This window comes from Ictidomys tridecemlineatus, chromosome 5, assembly GCF_052094955.1.
Source record: "Ictidomys tridecemlineatus isolate mIctTri1 chromosome 5, mIctTri1.hap1, whole genome shotgun sequence".
Taxonomy (NCBI): domain Eukaryota; kingdom Metazoa; phylum Chordata; class Mammalia; order Rodentia; family Sciuridae; genus Ictidomys; species Ictidomys tridecemlineatus.
In genome coordinates, this window is record NC_135481.1 from 2,071,699 (window position 1) to 2,087,899 (window position 16,201).

General features: G+C 35.3%; 1 protein-coding gene and 1 pseudogene across 37 annotated transcripts in view; both read left to right on the forward strand.

Moving 5' to 3' along the window:
• LOC110598540 (uncharacterized) overlaps positions 1-16,201 on the forward strand; it is a 287,890-nt gene that overhangs the window by 68,189 nt on the left and 203,500 nt on the right. For 23 of the 37 annotated variants that reach the window (XR_013438651.1, XR_013438623.1, XR_013438625.1 and 20 more), the window contains 6 exons: positions 2,421-2,588; positions 3,813-3,943; positions 6,943-7,093; positions 9,478-9,504; positions 14,524-14,662; positions 15,413-15,529. The gene's annotated coding sequence lies outside the window, so the exon portion shown is untranslated. Of the gene's footprint in view, positions 1-2,041; positions 2,589-3,397; positions 3,512-3,812; positions 3,944-4,995; positions 5,064-6,942; positions 7,094-7,711; positions 7,797-9,477; positions 9,505-14,523; positions 14,663-15,412; positions 15,530-16,201 lie in introns of those variants that run through there. The other 14 variants (XR_013438630.1, XR_013438645.1, XR_013438632.1 and 11 more) reach the window with 13 other exon arrangements.
• LOC120887018 (small nucleolar RNA SNORD116) lies at positions 4,613-4,695 on the forward strand (annotated as a pseudogene).

The window sequence follows — 16,201 nt, forward strand, 5'->3', positions numbered from 1 at the left end:
CTCTTTGATCAGCTTCTCTTTCATTGTACTACCTCCCTCTGCTATTTTTCATTGTTGTTTTTCATTTCCTCTTCATGAAATAACTTGCCAAGGATGTTTGTAGCGCCAGTTTTCTAGCTGTAAGTTCTTTGAACTTTTGTTTATCATGGAAGGTTTTTATTTCATCTTCAAATCTGAAGCTTAGTTTTGCTGGATACAGGATTCTTGGTTGGAACCCATTATCTTTCAGAGTTTGAAATATGTTGTTCCAGGATCTTCGAGCTTTCAGGGTCCGTGTTGAAAAATCTGCCCTTATCCTAATTGGCTTACCCCTATATGTAATCTGATTCCTTTGTCTTGTGGCTTTTAAAATTCTCCCCTTATTCTGTATGTTGGGCATTTTCATTATAATGTGTCTTGGTGTGGATCTGTTGTGATTTTGCGCATTTGGCATTCTGTAGACTTCAGGGATTTGGATTTCCGTTTCATTCTTCATGTCTGGAAAGTTTTCAGATATTACTTCATTAAACAGATTGTTCATTCCTTTGGTTTTGACCTCTACAGAGCCTTCCTCTATCCCAATAACTATTAAATTTCGTCTTTTTATGCTATCTCATATTTCTTGGATGTTCTGCTCTTGGTTTCTTATCATTTTCACTATGCTATTTGCGTTCATTTCAAGATGATATACTTTGTCTTCGTTGTCTGAAGTCCTATCTTCTGAGTTGAGTACTCTGCTGGTAATGCTCTCATTTATGTTTTTAATTTGGTTTGTTATTCCTTTCATGTCAAGGATTTCTGATTTTGTTTTGTTTTGTCTTGTTTTAATAACCTCTATCTACCTGTAGAGGTGATCTTTTGCTTCTTGGATTTGTTTATGTAGCTCATTGTCAAAGTGGTCTTTCACTGTCTGTATTTGCTGTCTAATGTCTTCTTTGAGATTCCAAAACATCTGTTCATGTAAATCCTGAACTCTTTGTCTGTCATTTGTTATGCTGTTTCTGTAAGTTCTTTTAATGATGTGTTGTCTTGAATTGTTTGTGGTACTTTCTTCCCTTGTGTTTTCATGTTGCTCACATTTCTTTTCCATTCTGTGGGACTGTTGTGATATTGTTTTTACCCTAAGGATTTGTGGTGCTCTTGTATACTTCCAAGATCCCTTCTTTGTGGGGAAGGGCAATGTTGACCATTCCCAATATCAACAATATATCACCTTAGAGTAAATTATTTTTATTAAGACATTTATAGTTCGTCTCAATGTCTAGAAATGTTGGACTCAATTATTATTTAATGTATAATGAGTAGTTTCATAAAAGATGTACAGTTTATGGTTGTGGACAGAGAACTGGGGTCGAGTGTATGATGTTATGTTAAGGGAGAAAGATGTGAAGGTATGGGCTTAATATAACTTAGGAAATTTGGAGAACTCTTATCAAGAGGGTAGTACCTGGTGAATAGACAGGAGGTAATTTAAGGTATACAAGTATGTTGGAGGACAGTAGAATGCATAAAAAGAAACACATATATGTATTTATAAAGCATTTGGAAGTAAGTAAAAATTAGGAGGTTTATAGAGGAAGAGAGGGAGGGATTAAAATTAAAAGAAAGGGAAAAAAGAGAGAGAGAAAGAAAAAAGGGGGGACTTATGCAATTCCTCTGTATTATATTATTTTGGTGACTCAGTTCTTAAAGTTCTATTTCATGCAATCTTCTTGGTTTCACATATTTTGGGGTTGTGAAGACCTGAAGAGGAAGGGTAGAGGAAAAAGGAAGAATATAAAATGGAAGAGAAGAAAACAAACAAACAAACAACAAAATACTCTAAGAATTTAGTTTCTTCTCTTCTCTTCTCTTCTCTTCTCTTCTCTTCTCTTCTCTTCTCTTCTCTTCTCTTCTCTTCTCTTCTCTTCCAAGCTTGAGTCTCTTCCCTCAGTTTGGTGTTGGTAACCAATGCGAGAAGATTAGAGCTCTCAGTCTCTTGCCTGGAGCTTCCCTAATCTTGATCTATTTGCTTTATCTGCGTTGCTCCTAGTTTTTACCCCTCCACTCTCTTGCTTATCAGATCTCAGCTGTGGGACCTCTTGCTGTCCCCATTGGATTGTACCAGGTAAGCACTGCCCTGGTTGCACTGAGCTCTATTCAACTGAGAGCTAATTTTGTGCTGATAGTTATTATGCCAAGTTATCACAGTTGGGGGGAGGGGAAGTTGGAAACCAGGAACCTGTTCAGTGGCAGAACCATGCTGGTAGCCACACCTACCAAAAGATAGCAAGAAAGGTTTTTCAAGATAGAGTTCATCTGTTTTCCACATCAGGGTGTCTGGTGAGGTGGGGGGAGCTGGAAAGTCCTCCTGCTGTGGCTAGAATGTTGTCTGGTGACCTGCATGGGAGCAGAGTTCTGCCACTCTGCAGAGGTGCTGATTTGATGTTTCTGTTCTGCAGCTTAAGAGTCACACATGTGCTCAAATTGTGGGCCTTGGGACCAGAGACTGGAGTCTTAAAGGAATACAGAGGCTCTGAGTTCTTCTCGGTGTTCACAGCTTTGGTGGATTCTGCAAAAATCTGCTGTATGAGGTCCTGTCACGCTCTGAGGTGTTGTATTCTGACAAGGTGAGACCCCGTGGAGAAGCCACCTGATAGCTTTCTTGGATTCATGCACAGAGCAGCCAGAAATGGTATCTCCTCTACTCCACCATCTTGGATCCACCCCCATGTGCCACGTTTTCTTTATCTATTCATCAGTTGATGGGCACCTAGCTTATTTCCATTTTTTAGCTATTGTGCACATCATTTTCTTAGATACCACAGTCATCTTAGTAAAGTTCAATTATGCACAGGTTTATGTATAGAAAATTAGGAAGAAATTATTAGTCTTCGCTCATTATGTTTCTTAACTAAAATAAATATGTGGAAATTGAAGAATAAGTTATATTCAAGAGTTTATTTTATGATGTATTTTAGTTAATTTTTTAACATTTTTCCAAGGGTTAGAACATTGTTTCATTTCTTTTTATTTTCCCACCATTCAGCAGGCAATCTTCTAAATATTCCATATGATTTAGATTATATGTTTGATCAAACATTTTTTAAATTATATTGTCAAATTTGTAAATTTGGAATTATTTAGAATACCAACAGCTCATACTCATATTCCTTCAGTGAGTCTGTGTGTGTTTAAAGAGTGATTCTCAATTTAGTTAACAATAGTAAAGGTTCACAAAAGTCTTTGGGTCAACTTTGACATCTTTGAAAAGTTGTTTTTCTATTCTACCCTGTTCTAAGGAATGAATATAATCTTATTGGTCTAGTTGTGTAGACGTTCAAATGAATATCTGTAGCTAATTTATTTTAAACTGTTCTCAGGAATCAATCCATTGGAAAGATTTTAAGACTTCCTTCATTTCCTTTGTGTATTGTAGACTGGAAGTGTTTTTGTAATTGCATGGAATTATTATCATCATCCCAAAGAAGGGCTAATTTGTCATTCTTATCTGTTCCATTTTTGGGACAGAACAAAACTTTACATTCCAAAGGTAATATCTAATTTTTAATAAATATACTTTTTTGCTTATTTATGTAATTCAATAGGTAATTTGTTTTGTAAAGTGTCTGATAATTCAGACAGTGTGAGTTATAAATTAACTGCTGAACCATCTCAGGCTTTCAGCTCTTTATGACTCCCTTTTGAATGATGTTAGAAACAACCTAGTAGAGGTATATAAAATTATTTTATATGAAGGCCTATAAATAATCCTCCTGTGTTAAGTATGCTTGACAAATAAAAAATGTGTGCTTTATGCTTTTCACATTTCCAAACTTTTATTGTTGCCACAGATTGGCATGCTACCAAAAACTGAATTTTATATTAAAGAGTTTATTTAATCTTCTTGAGAGCTGATGTGAAGCAAAGTATTAAAAATAATTTTGCTAACCCATCATCAGGAGCCAGTTGGAATTTTCATAAGGTAAGAATTTTATCCTGAGAATATTTGATATTCTTCTTGGGGAATCACAGTATTTTAATGACACTGGCTATGATAGACAGCCAAGGGAATGGTCATTAACTGTGATGCAGAGCTCCATGGTTGAAGAATGTGAGTCTGTGTGTCCCAGAATGACAAACTCCTGGGTAATCAGTACCTACTGCCAAGGTCTCGGCTTGGCACCAGAATCACGAGCCACCACACACCTTTGTAGGTTCAAACAGCAATTCTTTATTCCCGCTCTCACACCACCTCCACACAGGTCCAGGGGCAATCCCCATCTCCCCCACAATTCAAGTCCTAAATACTTTCTCTCCACGAGAACTCAGCCGGAACTCAGGCAGCAGGCACGCCCTACTCCCAGCAGGAATAATCTTCAACCTCCAACTTCCCTAAAACTCCTATTGTCACGCCCTAAACCCAAGGACAGGGATACTTCCTGCAAGATACACCCTAATCCTGGATCGACCCTGGTGATTGAGCAGGGTCACCTTTCTCAAACACACAAGCAAGGTCGCAGCAAATTTCCAAGGCAAGTCCATTTAACATGGGGTACGCTGGCAAGGATTTTGATGCGTCATTCCTACTTGGTAATGGCCCTCAGCAACCTACCAAATACCTTAGACTCAGGGTGGCTTATTCAATGTGCCTGGACCAATGATGACTTACAAAAATGAATCTTGTTGGAATCTGAACAAAATGAGTGACCAAACCACTTCTGTGAGCTGAGGTCTAGCATGGGGATCCTGTTAGACAGACATATGGGAGGGATTTCAGGTACTCAGGCAGTAGGGACCATGGGGTCTAGGATATTTGAAAGCTAACATGAGAGCAGCTGTTAAATAGATTGTAAAGTTCTTTATAAATATCTATTGTGGATTGCACAGCAAATTTTGTGAGTACTTGACAGTTAACGTCTATCTCCTTGTAGTAATCCAACTCTGGGAAATTAGCACATGACTAGTGAGACTCCACTGAGTTATTATGGTAGTGTCTGGCCTTTAACCATTTATACATTTACAATTTTCCATTAGGAGCAGTCTGTAGAAGTCTATTGAATGATCAGTTCAAAAGATATTTTTGTCTTCTCTATTGTTTTTAGGTAAGAGTATCTGGAAAATGAGTGATTTCTAATCATGGGAATGTCTCAGAATGTATTTGAATTTTCTTGCTATTCCAGCTGTACAAGTTCAGATGATTTTTTTCTGTCATCCTTAAAGAGCAGTTTTCTAAATACTTGAGTGATTCCAGTGGATACTGCTTTAAATAGTTTTAATTGTAAAATTATTATATTCTACTTCTTAAAGTTTTATACCAATTTTATTGGCTAATATTCACACCCTTCAGTGGATTTCCTGTTCTCTTTGAGGAAGACCCTAGTTTTAATGAGGGATGCTAAAGTTTTGAGCAAGTTTTAGAAAAAAGATTTTCCACACTTTCCTGTTCCATGGAATACAGTGACTTGTTTTTTTGTCATACAATTTTATAGATAGATAGATAGATAGATAGATAGATAGATAGATAGATAGATAGATAGATAGATATAGATATAGATAGATATATAGACATATATGTGAAATCAATTCCTTAAAAATTAATATTCAATTTGGAAGATTTCCTTTTTCCACTTTTCTATTTCCACTGTGTTTTGTAGGTTCAAAATTGGAATTGCATGAATCTCTTACTGTCACACTAATGAAGAGCTAATTTCGTCATTTCTACCAGTTTGTTTGAGAAGGAACAGAATGGCACACTCTTGAGTTAACATTTAATTTTTTATAGTTCTTTCCTAACTAGTTTTATTATTAAGAATTCGGTAGTATAGTTTAAGATCTGGTATAGTGATGCCACCTGCTTCACTCTTCTTGCTAAGAATTGTGTTAGCTATTCTGGGTCTCTTGTTTTTCCAAATAAATTTCTTGACTGCTTTTTCTATTTCTATGAAGAATGTCACTGGAATTTTGATCAGAATTGCATTAAATCTGTATAGTGCTTTTGGTAGTATGGTCATTTTGATAATATTAATTCTGCTTATCCAAGAGTAAGGTGGATAATAAAGGCCTTCCAATGTCTGAATTAACAGATTTTAAACAGTAGATGATAAAGGTAGATGATAAAGGCCTTTCCAATGTCTGAATTAACAGATCTTTCCATCCTCTAAGGTCTTCTTTGATTTCTTTCTTTAGGGTTCTGTAATTTTCATTATATAGATCTTTCACTTCTTTTATTGATTCCCAAGTTTGTTTGTTTTTTTGAGGCTATTGAAAATGGGGTAGTTTTTCTCATTTCCTTTTCTAAGGATTTGTCACTGATATACAGAAATGCATTTGATTTATGGGTATTGATTTTATATCCTGCTACTTTGCTGAATGCATTTACTAGCTCTGGAAGTTTTCTGATGGAACTTTTAGAGTCTTCTAGGTATAGAATCATATCATCAGCAAATAGTGCCAATTTGAGTTATGTGGCATATATACACAATGGAATATTACTCAGCAATAAGAGAATAAAATCATGGCACTTGTAGGTAAATGTATGGAGTTAGAGAAGATAATGCTGAGTGAAGTTAGCCAATCCCAAAAACCCAAATGCCAAATATTTTCTCTGATATGAGGAGGCTTATTCATAGTGGGGTAGGGAGGAGGATCATGGGAGGAATAGACAAACTCTAGATAGGGCAAAGGGGTGGGAGGGGAAAGGAGGGGGCATGGGGTTAGAAATGTTGGTGGAATGTAATAGACATTATTATCCAAAGTACATGTATGAAGACATGAATTGGTGTGAATATATTTTGAATACAATCGGAGATATGAAAAATTGTGCTCTATATGTATAATAAGAATTATAATGCATTCTTCTGTCATATATAAATAAAAAAATTCTGGAATTTAATTGGTGCTGTTTACAATCTGTTAATTCAGACATTGGAAGGCCTTTATCATCTGATGAGTACTCTGAGATTTCTATTTGTTCTTTTCTAGAATTTTGGCACATTCTCAATCTTCCTGATGATTCCTTCTCTGGAAACTAGGCATGGAGAGTGATGGATATGCTCTTCCTTACTGGTGTGGCAGAGGGAAGCTTGAGAGATATAATTGCCTAGGTTCCACTGAGTCTGAAGCTGTGGGCCTGGTGAGCTTTACTCTGAAAGGAGGATGGGGTGTATCTCACAGTGAGAGGGCCCAGTGTCAGCATTATTCACTCTATGCATGCTACACAACCATTCTAATCACATGTATATACTTTACCTGAGTGTGTCCTCCCTGCATTGCTCTGACCACTCTAAACTGAATGGGGTGCAACATACATAACCTTGGGCAGCCTCTGCAAATTTCCAGGTTTTGGTACTCAAACATGTTAAATGCTACAATCCATATTTAGACAGTTGTTCCTTCTTTTCCCTGCCATAGATTTTCATGACTACCTTCTTCCCAATCCATTGAATCACCTTTGAAGGTTAAATGATTCTATGGTTGAATTAAATTGATATGCTGTTCACCAGTTCACCATTTTTTGTAGTCTAAGTATATTCATTTAGTCTGACTGCACATTTGTCTGGCAGAAAGTATTGGGCACAATGTTCCCTGATAGAGGTTGAAAGCTAATACAATGACCATAGTACCCATTCTAGAAGAGTACTACATTAGCTAATTTAAAATGCAATATATAACTGAACCCTGCTGTGCCTCATAGACCAATGAACATGTATGCTTCTATACCTCTCCTCTTTCATTGTTTTTATTCCTACAGGTCAACAAGGACAAAGTACAGGGCCTTACATTAAAATCCATTCTTTCACCATGAGATGTGAAATAAAGAAATTTGTGGGAAATGATTTCTGCCATCCTGTCTTGGGGGGCCAGTGGGAATTCTCATGTTAGTGATATTTTATCCATGAAATATTGATATTATATGATTTTTGTAGGTATTATGTAATACCCCACAGGACACTGTACTGGGCAGCAATGGAATCTGGGTCACTCATGATTGTGTGTATGTGTGTGTGTGTGTGTGTGTGTGTAAGAGAAAGAGACACAGAGAGAGGGTGAGCAAGAGAGAAAGGGAGAGACATCTATACAGATATATACTGGATATAGATATACAGATATATACTGGATATAGATATATTGAAACACTCTATCCAACATTAGCAGAATACAATTTATTTTCAAGCATACCTGAACATTCTCCCAAGATAGATTAGATGTTAAGCCATAAAACTATACTCAATAAGCTTAAAAGGACTAAAATAATGTAGAGTATGTTCTATGACCACAAAGAAATTAGAAATAAAAATCAAGTTGAAAATTGCCAAATATTTGGAAATAAAGACACCATATAGAACCCATGAGTCAAATAAAATATGTTAAAAGAAAGTATAAAACATTTTGTGCTGAGTGTGATATAATTAAAGAAATTCTCAGATGGAAGCATACAATGATTATATCAGAAAAGAGAAAGATAAATAAGCTTCTACCTTGGGAAATAAGAAAAATGCTAAATGAGAAAATACAACCCAAAGTGCACAGGAGGAAGTAAATAATATAGATCTGAGCAAAAATTGTTGATATGAAGAAAGAAAAAATATACAAAAAAATCCATGAAATTAAACATGAGTGAAATTGATAAACTATATAGACTGATACAAATCACTAAAATTAGTTTTGAAAGAGAGGATATTACTACTGACCCTGTAGATTCAATTAGGTATGTTATTTATGTTTCTAGCTAATTTGTGTTTTTTAACTAGCCAATAATTTAATCTACATTGGAAATCTTCTTATAATTAATCAACATTAATAATATTTTAAGTTCTCCCTGGCTTCCATTCCTTCAAATTCTAGATTTTTTATATTTCTATGCTTAGCTTATACCATAAAAGCACTAGTCAGTCAAGAGTGTTTGAATGTCTCCTTCTGTTTTAGGAACAGAGATGATATTGGGCCAAAATGAGTTGTATGACAGAGAATGTACCTGGAACCTCAACAGTGTATTTTGTAGGGTGTGAGTATTAGAAGGATGTAGCCAATTCTTACAACTTTAATTTTTGCCCCAGCATCCATTTTGAGTATATTTAACTTTCTCATATCAGAAGCAGGATTTATTCATCTAGGACACAGTTTCCAGTTCTATACCTCCTCCCATTTTCTCAATGTAGTCAATCCAGTTAACTGCCTTTTGTAATTGCCTCTTGGTTGACCACCTTCCTATGGGACATCTAGGTACAACCTACCTACTTGACTGGCCCTGTTAACTCTCACCCCACCCCATATGGATTGTGCACATATGCTGCAGTGACCACCTCTCTATCACAGTGTAACTCCATGGAATTTGTGTTTTCTTGCTTTAAACCCACCAATTAAAACTCCCAAGGAAGCCTGTTTGGATAACACTATGAACTCAACTAACTCTCCCTCTCTCTCACCCTTCACTCCGTTTTCTTCTCCTTTCCCTCTCCCTTTCCCTCCTTTCGTCTCTTCATGTGCTGCTTGACTTCTTCTGCATGTTACCTCCAGAGCATGTGATATACTCCCCAAGGACTTGTAAGTAATATAGTCTTTATTTCTATCTTCTGTCTCTTCTAATCATTGAAGGGGATGCTTTCATCTTAAAGATCCTAAATTGAAACTGCCTCCAACTGTCTCCAAACACAGTTTGTTATAGGCCGGAACACCCTGTATACACTCCTTACACATTCAGTTATTTTTCTCATCTTACTCTACACTAGGTATTGGCAACATAATTAATATCCTCATGGATGACACTGATTCTTAGGGGGAAAATTTTTTCATTATTTCACTGACTTGTTCTCCAAACAACTATAGTACATAATCAGATATATACATGGCATAATTGTATTACTAAAATTTGGACAGGAATGGGGAATGAAAATTAAGCAAAAATGTCTAAGGATATCCATGGAGATTATGATGAAAAGAAACAGTTTAGAAGTACTCTTTTCCATGTATAGAGGAATATTGTTTCCACCACCCAATTGTGGAAGAATTGGGTATAAAGCATATCAGTTGATATTTTTCCAGGATTCCCACAGAAGTAGCAGGCTTTGCAGAAACAGTGATACATTATCTTAACTTAAATCCTAGTTGAAGGAATGTGTCTGTGTAGTTTTCTTAAAACTAAATAAAAATATTTATTTTGAAAAAACATTTTCCAAAATTCAGAAAACTCAACTGTTCCAGACTTACATCCACATATTTGTTAGCAGGAATTTTTAGGGCAACATTTACTATGTTTGAGACCAGAGAATTAAGTATGCATAGTGATATACTGCTTCTCTGGCCCTTAAGTTTTTATTTACCATTGTTCAGCAACAACCATTGAGATTTATAATTCAGTCAAAGAATGATTGATATTGAGCTTACAAATCTGAACAAGCAGGAGGGTGTATCAATAGTCTTTACTTATATAATGTTTTTTAACATTATCCATACAAGTGCCAAATCCATATATTGGTGTAAAATGCAAACCTTTGCAACACCCAGACACAATTTGAGTACCATGTGTCCCTTAAGTGGGAATATAAACACTTGGACCCAAAGGGCATTGGGCAAATATCCACTATAGTTCTGTGATCTACATCTACTTTATAATCCTTTTTGGTCTAGGCTGCAGTAGCAACAAGGTTACATAATTTAGGGCTGGATTCACCACCCCCACCCCAAATACCATCTTGTTTCTCATTTTCACAGAGAAAACATGTAAAGTTGCAAGCTATTTCTTACCATTACTTATAGAATAATGTTCTGTGCTTGTATAGTCTAGGGAAACTAAGATAATAAGGAAGAAGGAATACTTAACATTTCTACAGTTCATTGAACTTCCTCAATGACAAAAACAAACAAAATTACACAAAATAGTCACCTGAGAGTCACACTTAATTTCAAGTTTCTGACTTTGGACAATTAAAATCAAGTTCTTTCCTTTATTAATTTTATTTTATATTCTTTTTGAGAAAATAGGAATAACATTTATCCTTTGGGAGATATTTCTGTACTTCTTGAAAGATTCACCAATCTTTTTAAAATATTTTTAACTGTCCTTTGTAAGATTATCTTAAATGTTCTTAGGAATTTTATTTTGTAACAGCTATAGTTTATATTGTTGTTCAGTATAATAGACATCAGACATTATACATTAAATAATAAGTTCTCCCTTCAATAGATGAATAGATAAAGAAACTGTGGTATATATACACAATGGAATATTACTCAGCATTAAAAGAGAATAAAATCATGGCATTTGCAGGTAAATGGATGGACTTGGAGAATATCATACTAAGTGAAGTTAGCTAATCCTAAAAAATCAAAGGCTGGATGTTTTCTCTAATGTATGGATGCCAATCCATAATGGGGATGTGTATGTGGGAGTGGCATGCAAGAAATGGAGAAACTTTAGATAGGGCAAAGGGGAGGGAGGGGGAGGGAGAGGGCATGGGGATAAGAAAGATGGTGGAATGAGATGGACATCATCACCCTAAGTACACGTATGAAGACACGAATGGTGTGACTCTCTTTTATGTACAATCAGAGATATGAAAAGTGTCCTCTATATAAATGTATTACATATTGAAATGCATTCTGATGTCATGTATAACAAATTAGAATAAATAAATAAATTTTTAAAAATATCAAGTTCTAAAGTCACAGTACCTTATTTCATATGCTCAGTAGCCACATGTGGCTCTAGCCTACTATATTGGACAGCATGAGATGATAAAATATTTTTATTGTCACAGAAAGTTCCATTGGATGCAAATTATTTAGAGCTATGATAGTGTATCAGGATATGATAAAAGATGTAGATGAGATAAATACAAAATATATAAAATACCCTTTGTTAAAATCTTAGCTAAGATTATTCTGGGAAAAGTATTTTTGAAAATAGAAGTGTAAGTTGCCATATTGATAAATGTTTCTGAATTTGTTTAGACTTGCCATGAAGCTAGAATATGAAGTAAATCAGATAATAATCTTGAATCATTATGTCTATATTCAGAAGACAAATGCAAATTTTAACTATCATTGTATGTTTGGGGCTTAACTTTGTATATAAAAGTTACAGCATTACAATTTTACATAAACCTAGTATTTCAAGATATTTGAATGGTTAACAGGACAATAGAAGAAAACCTGTAAGTACCTTTGATAAAGTTTGTGACATAGTGCTCTGCAGATGGCTTCAGAGAGCACTAACAAGTATTTTGAGATCATACCATTTTTCATTTGATCATTGGGTAATCAATAAATTTGATATCAGTAATCACATTTAAGGTTTGCTCTGTTCATCTTTGGGGGAACTCTGAATATAAGTAATCAAATGCATTCCTCATTTTGTCAGATCTGGGTTTCTAGTTACACTGAGGTTATTCAAAGATCAAGAAACTCAACTCAAAGTGGATCAAAGACTGGGAGTCTAGAACAGAGAAGACCCTGAACCTAACAGAAGGAAAAGTAGGCCCAAATATTCACCATATCAGCATAGGATCTGACTTCCTTAACAGAACTCCTAGAGCACAAGAAATAAAATCAAGAATCAATAAATGGAGATGGATTCAAACTAAAAACCTTCTTCTCAGCAAAGGAAACAATCAATAATTTGAAGAGAGAGCCTACAGCATGGGAGAAAATCTTTACCACATGTACTTCAGATAGAACATTAATCTCCAAGATATATAAAGAGCTCAAAAAACTTAACACCAAAAAAACAAATAACCCAATCAACAAATGGTCTAAGGAACTGAACAGACACTTCATAGAAGAAGAAATATAGTCCATCAACAAACATACGAAAAAATCTTCAAAATTTCTAGCAACTAGAGAAGTACAAATCAAAAATACTCTAAGATTTCATCTCCCTCCAGTCAGAATGGCAATTATCAATATTACAAGCAATAATAAATGTTGCGAGGATGTGGGGGGAAAGGTTCAATACTGGTGGGACTGCAAACTGGTGATACTGTTATGTAAAGCAGTATGAGATTCCTCAGAAAGCTTGGAATGGAACCACCATTTGACCCCGCTATCCCATTCTTTGGTTTATACCCAAAGGACTTAAAAACAGCATATTACAGTGGCACGGCCACATCAATGTTTACAGCAACTCAACTTGCAATAGCTAAACTATGGAATCAACCTACGTGTCATTCAACAGATGAATGGATAAAGAAAATGTGGTATATATGCACAATGGAATATTACTCCACCTTAAAGAAGAATGAAATAATGGCATTTGCTGGTAAATGGATAAAGCTGGAGAATATCATGCTAAGTGAAAGAAGCCAATCTTCAAAAAACAAAAGCTGAATGTTTTCTCTGATAAATGATGCTAATTCACAATAAAAAGTGTGGGGCTAAGGAAGAATAGAGTTACTTTGGATTAGGTAGAGGGGAGTGAAGGGAGGGGAGGGGTATGGGGGTAGGAAGGATAGTAGAATGAATCTGACATTACAATCCTATGTACATATATGACTACATGACTGGTGTGATTCTACATCATGTACAACCAGAAGTGATAAATTATACTCCATTCATGTATGATGTGTCAAAATGCATTCTACTGTCATTTATAACTAATTAGAACAAATTTCTTAAAAGTTGATTTTATATGCTTTTTCAAAATTATAGATAAACATTGTTTATGGATGTCTTTTAAATGAAAAATGATTAGGACACTTGCTTATTGCACTTGAATGCACCCTTTCACTAGATTGTTACTTTGGGGCAAATTTTAGACTACTTTTTAAAAAATGTTTAGCATAATTTAGTTGAATACAACCTTTCTAGATATTCAGATATTATTGGCATGTGCATTTTTCTATAAAGATGGTCTTGTGAAAATTGGTAAGTTAGAATAGATTTAGTTTGCCAGTGAAATTGTTAGAACTTGTCCTTAGACTTTATGGAATGGAAATGAAGAGATTATGGTTTTGTTGCTTTTTAAAAAACTAACTTATTTATTAATTGGTACTAAGGATTGAACCCATGGACACTTAACCACTAAGCCATGAACCCAGCCCTTTTTATGTTTTATTTTGAGACTGGGTCTCACTAAGTTGCTGATGGTCTCACTAAGTTGCTAAGGCTGGCCTTGAACTTGTGATCCTCCTGCCTCAACCTCCCAAGTCGCTGGGATTACAGGCCTGGGATTGTTAATTTTTATAGTAGTATTCAAAAAAATTTATAACAGTCTTAATAGAACATGAATATTTTATTTCAAAAACATAATTATTACTGAACTGTTCTCTGTCCTTTGGACCTTATGGGGAAAGGGAGAGTGGTTCATATTTGTGCATGTGACACACAGAGGACTTAGTAATATCCACCGTTCCCAGTATGTGCGTAGCATAGCATACTCACACTTCATAACTGTTTTATTGTTAGATTCTGTGTGCCCTATGTACATATAGGCACATCTGTATGCATGCATATTTTTGTTTTATTGTTAGATTGTGTGTGCCCTGTGTACATATAGACACATCTGTCTGCATGCATATTTTTGTATTAAGATGTTATTTTTCCTCTTTTTTTTCTTTTCTCTGTTAGGTGACCATAAACCCCAAAATGGAAGGGCAGTTGTTCATGCCTGTCTTCTTAATTCTTAAATGTCATTTTCAGAGTATGAGCTGACAACTTACTTCCAAGGTCTCCATTCCTACCTATGGACTCTTGGACACCCGCACAGGTATAATAACTATATGGGCAGGGAATTTCATGTTTATAGGAAAGCAGCCTAGAATGGGTTTGAATTAATATATCTTCTTCTTAGTCTTGATTGCATTTGGTTGCATCCAAAAACCAGATGAGTATGGTTACAGTACAGAGGAGTTATAGCTATGTGATCATAACAGGTTTTCTTGAACTGGAGGTCTCTCCTCAATAATCCTACCCTCAGCTGAATTACCTTTATCAGACTATTACATTTTAGCTCTTTATTGGCATGATAGATTCATCCAATGTACTTTTGATTTCCTGTGGTCAGATAACTTTCAGTTTATTTTTTGTGACAAAGCCACCTTGTGTATTGCCTTTTATAGAATAAGTTCTCAGTAACTTTTGGTGAGAATAGATATATTTGTACCCTGTTTTGAGTGATTTGGGGAATAATCTTTCCAACAAAGCAGTGAAAGATGATTTTTAAGAAAGCAAAAGACACTATTTTCAGTGGGACTCAGGTGATTCATTCAGTTTTAAAAATCTGAAAGATACAATGTGTTGATCCTAAAACATAGAGACATGGAACATCTGGTTATGGTTTCAGAGCTGTGTAAATAAGGAGCAGTTTCCAAATGAAATCAATATTAAAAAGAAAGAAACAGCAAATTTCCCAGACTCTCACTGCATTACCTGCTTCACTGGAAATAGAGTTTTTTGTTTGTTTGTTTGCTTGCTTATTTATTTATTTATTTATTTATTTATTTATTTATCACCTCAGAAGAGAACTTTTTTGGGAATTCTTCTGGGAGTGAATGGTACCATTAAATTTCCAAAAGAAGGCTCCTCCAACAAAGAGCTCTTCACCTGAATATTTTGCAAGAGACACACTCTGAAGGTAAGGTTGTTAGTTAGAATAGTCCTTGCTTTCTAGAAGCCATGTCTGGGTAGAAAATGATATGTTAATTTCTTGCAGTCTGATGATTTGAGTACATTTTAATGGATTCCAATGGCCACATAGCACAGTGGGTTAAATGTCAGAGCTTTTGTGTATAGCTTTTCTACATTTCAGTATATTTCCTTCCAACATGAAGGATTTCCTTATAACTTTTCTTCTCTCATCCAGTTGACAGCACTTCTTTATGGCTGGATCTATTGTATTGCTAGAAAATTGTATTCATGAGATACAGTATATTCTCAGTGACTCCGACTAGAAAGTTGACAAATAGTTTTGTCTGAAATAATTGATCAAATGAATGAGCTTTAAGGAGCCAAGAACAGCAGGGAAGAGACAGACACAAAATTTGAAGTTGCTGAAGAATGTCCATAACTTTTTAGCCCATCAAAAGGAGAAAATGCAATACAATAGGACTTGGCATTCTTAGGAAGTTATAAAGTGATTTTTGTAGCTATAGTGTGGATCCAGCTGCTAGAAATGTGGCTTTCTCTTTGTACTCTACATAGATTTGTTCCATCACATGTATGGGAATAGTAAGAATTTCATGACCCCCTGCCTCCTTAGTGCATGTGTTTCTAACCTCTGTCATTTTTTCTCTCTGTGTCTTTGTAG